Here is a 6,056-nt window from a genome sequence, read left to right as displayed (position 1 = left end):
CATCAGAATGAGAGTCCAAACAGCTGATAAAAACATCACAATAATCCACAAGTAATCCACACCACTCCAGTCCATCAATCAACTTCTTCTGAAGTGAAAAGCTGCAGGTTTAGGGCTGCACGATAAATCACATGCGATATTTAATGTGCATCTTGTCAGTAAAGCCGGTTCTGTAATCAGTGGTAAATCTCCATTAATAACTAATAATAATTAGCTATTATTAATAACTAATAATAATTAGTTATTAATAAACTAGTGTTTTCTGAGTCAGTATCGCAAAGATGAAGTTGACAATTTGAATGATTTCGTTTTGAAGTAGTCATTTAAAGCTTTCTGTGGATATATTTATCATGTCTGTGAGGCAAGTTTTCACTGAGTTTCGGTTCATTTTTGTAAAGCGCTCCTGTTCAAGGAGACTGAGATGGCAGAAAGTGCATCCTGTCTTCTTTATTTTACAAAAGCACAATGTTTTGTTGATATTGTGAGTGCACACAAATAAAAATAGATCCTTTACAATTCCGAATGATGTATTATTCTTGTCTGTATGAGCAAAAATGACAGCGTATTTTAAGTTGTTTCCACTGTTATTAAGAAAAAAAAATGCAAGTGATCGTGCCAGTGCCTCCATGTCCTGCAAAGTGCACTTTAGCTTCCACTCTTTCTACAAACACTTGGATATGCACCTAACAGCGCACATTTATATAGGTTAAATGTTTAAACTAACATTGTAATATGTTTGAAGTGTTTTATATCTATAGATTTTATTTTAAAGTTGTGTTGATTTGAGAAGGCTAAATTGATCAACCGTGATAAACTCACTCTGCCGCTAACCGCTTGGTTGTCACTTTAAAAAACAAAAACTTGAATTTAACAAACAAAAAATGTTCCAAATATTTTTCTAAATTAACTTAATAAAGAAACGAAAAGAAATATAACCACTTCGCCATTAAAAACAAAACTGAACTATTTTAATGGCTGCAACAGTACAGGGCTCTAGGCTTCACAAGTCTTCCGGAATCTGAGAATTCTGGCGTACATTAGATAGAATGGTACATAGCCAGTTGACTCATGGGCTTTGCAGTTATAAGCAAAAATCAATGTTTGCAACATCTGTGGCCACTTTTGCTTGCTCCTTGGTGGCAACGGCCTGATCATGTTACTCAGGGTATGACATGATCTTTTTCTGCGAGGGCGTCACTCCATCCGGCATCATTAGCTTTGCTTCGGATACAGCTGATATGGCACTGACCTTATCTGGATCTGTCGCCACTCCAGTCTTGTCAAAAATGTGGTCCAGAAATTTCTCCTCCTGAGAAAATGCACTCATACTTAAGACACGCTCCAAAGTGCCAGCTTCAGAAGACACCTTAACACATCATAGATGGTCCCAGAGGAGATGGCATCATTAGGACTGCTCTTAAGTCTGACCTTGATAATACTCTTGGCCCTGCTTAGTAGGTGACTCAGTATCTCATCTACCTGCAACTTCAGGGATCTTATCTATGCACAATCAGCTTGTAACACTCCAAAGAGAAAGGAAAACTTGAAATCGCATCATATGACCCCTTTAAATCATTCAATATGACCATTGCCCATCGGGTGATATGCGATCGTTCTGGACTTCACACCTGCAACTTCCAGGAGTTCATGAATCAGTTGGCTCTCAAAGTTGGCACGTTGATCCGAATGGATCCTTTCTGGAAAGTCAAAAACGCAGAAGAACCTGTCCCATAGAATTCTCGCTACTTGCTTTGCAGATTAGTCACTACAAGGGAAAGCACATGCCATTTTAGCAAAATGGTCAGGTATGACCAGGACATCCACGCTGCGACCAATTCTCTGCGGACCTAAAATCTATACAGACTGATTCCAGCAGGCTTGATGTTTTAATGCTTTCCAGAGGAGCTCTTCCCTCAGGTTTAGGTGTTTTGCTCACTATACTGCGCTTCCAGCATTCAACATGCTCACGCACATCCCACTCTAAACTAATCCAGAAGAACCTCTGTCTCACAAGGGATGAATTCCTACCCTGACCTTGATGCCCAGTTTTGTCGTGAATCCCCTGAAGAACCTGCCTCACCAGAGAAGCCGGAACAACGTACTGCCATCTCCTTTCCCATCAGGGCATCTTTAGACACCCTGTACAATACTCCATCAAGCATCTTAAGCTTCTCCCACTGTTTCAGGGTTTTGAGCACCTCAAATATCTCTCTGGCTCTTTCCCGCCTGGATGGCCTCTTTCCTCTACACACATAGAACAGAACTCTTAACAGGACTTTGTCACCTTGCTGCTTCTCTTGCAACTCTCTCAATGAGAACACTGGCAGTGGACTGGGACCTGGAGACCACTGGATTCCTCTATCACTCATGCCTACCTCCCACTGTGTGTGAACATCAAGGATTGCTGACTCTTCAACACAAGTAAGTGAACAGTGCTATAGTGCCTTAGAGGGGAGATGTTCAACATTACAGATGTTTGCACTTATCCTGAAGGCATCCTGGTTGGTGTCTTTTCGAACTTGTTCTGCCTCTTTCAACAGAACACCATATGGCTTGGACATCAGCCTTTGACTAACACTCTGACGGATGAAAGGTTGCCTACTCAAAGCGTCTGCGACCACATTTTTGCTGCCGGGTATGTATTGAATGCTAAAGCTATAGGGGGCCAGCTTAGACACTCACCTGTGCTCGCATGCATCGAGTTTTGGCTTTGTCAAGATGTACGTTAACGGATTGTTGTCCGTCCAGACAGTGGAGTCGTGTCCTTTCAGCCAGTGACTGAACTTGTCACAGACGGACTACTTCAAAGCCAGAAACTCCAGACAATGAGCAGGGTACTTGTTTTGTGCAAGGGTGAGGGCTTTGCTGGCAAAGGCGATGGGACGTGCTTTTGTTTCACCTTCCGGTATTTGCGAAAGTACAGCCCCCAAATCATCCAAGGACACATGCGTAGATAAAATGAATGGTCAGCTGAAATTGGGATGAGCCAGCACAACAGACTGGAGCGCTTCACTATGTTCTTGCTTCCTATCACCAGGGTTTAGCTTCTTAAAATTTACACCACCCCTTAGAGAGACTTTCTTCCCTTTTGGTGCAGCTGTTAGGTTGAACAAGGGCTTTGCAACACTGGAACAGTTTGGTATAAACTCTTGATAATACATCACCATCCCCAGAAATGACATGATCTTTTTCTGCGAGGGCGTCACTCCATCCGGCATCATTAGCTTTGCTTCGGATACAGCTGATATGGCACTGACCTTATCTGGATCTGTCGCCACTCCAGTCTTGTCAAAAATGTGGTCCAGAAATTTCTCCTCCTGAGAAAATGCACTCATACTTAAGACACGCTCCAAAGTGCCAGCTTCAGAAGACACCTTAACACATCATAGATGGTCCCAGAGGAGATGGCATCATTAGGACTGCTCTTAAGTCTGACCTTGATAATACTCTTGGCCCTGCTTAGTAGGTGACTCAGTATCTCATCTACCTGATCCAACCTGGTCTCATAAAAATACGTACCTCTGGGTGCTTTTCTGCAACAACGTTTTTACGTACCTTACTGCACGTTTCGCCGCAGTTTAAAAGAGAAATGCCCACTGAGTGGCGCTAAAACACGGGTTCAATACGTAAACCCTGACACGTTTTTATTACGTTGATAGAGGTACGTATTGCTGTGTTTTTATTACTTTGCTTCAGGTACGTATTGCGGCAGTTCAGAATTCAAATATCCGGGGACTGTCGCTAAAAGTTAATGCTCTATCGTGTTGAAAATATGCCCTACACCAAACCCAACCCTAAACCTACCCGATAGTGTTAACAAATGCAAAACTGATATAAAAACGCATTTGTTGATGCAACCGTGCCATTTGAACTTCCAGATTTGAACTGTTTTGTCAAACCGAAATTACACGGGATTCGAACCAGAGCTCCTCACCTCTCAAGTGCGTCTACGTACTCCGTGAGCTACCGAACAAACCTACAGTCTATGAAAACCCATAGATATGAAGCTGGATATGTGTGATACTCCGTGAGCTACCGAACAAACCTACCGTCGATGAAAACCCATTGATATGAAGCTGGATATGTGCGGTGCTAACGTTCAAAAGCATCAGTTTTCAAATCTCCCAGCATATTAAAATTGTTTTGAAGTCATAACATAATATTATTCAAGTAATTGTGCGAAAATTACGCTTTATTAATCGAAACTCTGTAAATTTGTGTAAAAAGGAATAAAAGGTGTCAGAGTTTTACTGCCTCTAGTTTTCATTTCTTTTGGAAACGGCAGTGATATGTACTTATTGGTACGTATTTCGCGTCTCGTGAAAAAGTGCCCCCAGGTACGTTTTTTTGCCATGAGACCAGGTAGACCTGATCTGTGTTAGAGCAATCCGCTTTGTGGAGATACAATTCCATCAATTCAATCCATTCCTGAACCGTGTATTTGTGTACTAACACTCTAGGTTTACCAACAGCAGGCTTTTCCACTCCAGCAACCCTCTACCCCTCCCAAGGTATGGTGTCATCATATCAGAGTCTTTCCTTACCCCAGCCATTGTATAAACTTACAACAATAACAGAATAAACACAAAGGAGAACTGACCTCAGACAATGTCAGACAAGAGTGAGGACAAACCAACAGTTCAGTGTGTCCGGCAGTCGGCTGCGGCTGATCCAATAGGTCACGGCACCATTTTTATGAAGCAGGTTCACTCTGGTTGTGTTTCCACTCGCTGAAGACAATGCTGATGGAGGAGGTCTCAGGATATTTTATTCTGCAGAAATACACAAAGCACAATGAATTTTTGGACACATGTCTCTCCCCTTCACTCAGGGCTCTTGTTAGCAGAGCGAGAGAGAACACGCCTGACCTCGTCAGTGGCAAATGTGCTTCTAAAAATCAAGTGCGAGGTTTCATGTGCGTCACTAATATGTGCCCCTCATAATACAACATTCTGCATGTATGGTTCCTTATAGAATAAATTATGTACATTGTGTCTTATTATAACTCAGAACACACAATAAATGTAAATCACAAGGAAATAAGTTTTGATGAAGTTCACTAACAATATTCAAACTTTTATAATTATTAACCCAGCTACACTCTCATATCGAAATCCACCAACATATTTGTTTAGTACTGTTTTTTTAATGGTGCTTGACCTGTGCATATTTCTCTCCTGATTTAGACCAGACAACCTTTTCACTGGAGGAGGCAATATTATGGATAGAGGACTCTGATAAAATGAATGGTCAGCTGAAATTGGGATGAGCCAGCACAACAGACTGGAGCGCTTCACTATGTTCTTGCTTCCTATCACCAGGGTTTAGCTTCTTAAAATTTACACCACCCCTTAGAGAGACTTTCTTCCCTTTTGGTGCAGCTGTTAGGTTGAACAAGGGCTTTGCAACACTGGAACAGTTTAGTATAAACTCTTGATAATACATCACCATCCCCAGAAATGACATGATCTTTTTCTGCGAGGGCGTCACTCCATCCGGCATCATTAGCTGTAAATCACAAGGAAATAAGTTTTGATGAAGTTCACTAACAATATTCAAACTTTTATAATTATTAACCCAGCTACACTCTCATATCGAAATCCACCAACATATTTGTTTAGTACTGTTTTTTTAATGGTGCTTGACCTGTGCATATTTCTCTCCTGATTTAGACCAGACAACCTTTTCACTGGAGGGGGCAATATTATGGATAGAGGACTCTTATTTTAGCCAGAAGCAACGGTTTGAAGTTAAAAACATCTTAATGAAGAATTCCTTTAAAATATAGGCTATTAAGGGAAATTATCACCTTAAAATAGAGCCCATTTCTAAGATTCATATAAAGTCATGTAATCTTTAATATGGAAAAATCCATTCAAAAGATGCTTTTCTCAATGTTTATCTTTACTTGGACTAAGTACCTATTTTAATTAAGAAATACAGTATATACAGTTTTTTTTTCTAGGACATCACAAACAGGGTGCAAAAGAAAATGATCAAACGTACAGCAACCTAGTATTAAACTCAGTATGTCCTTTTGTACTAATTTTAAGAAG

This window comes from Sinocyclocheilus rhinocerous, unplaced genomic scaffold (assembly GCF_001515625.1).
Source record: "Sinocyclocheilus rhinocerous isolate Xijiao unplaced genomic scaffold, SAMN03320098_v1.1 scaffold807, whole genome shotgun sequence".
In the NCBI taxonomy this organism is placed as follows: domain Eukaryota; kingdom Metazoa; phylum Chordata; class Actinopteri; order Cypriniformes; family Cyprinidae; genus Sinocyclocheilus; species Sinocyclocheilus rhinocerous.
The sequence above is the reverse complement of the archived record's forward strand: the minus strand, read 5'-3'. Positions refer to the sequence as shown.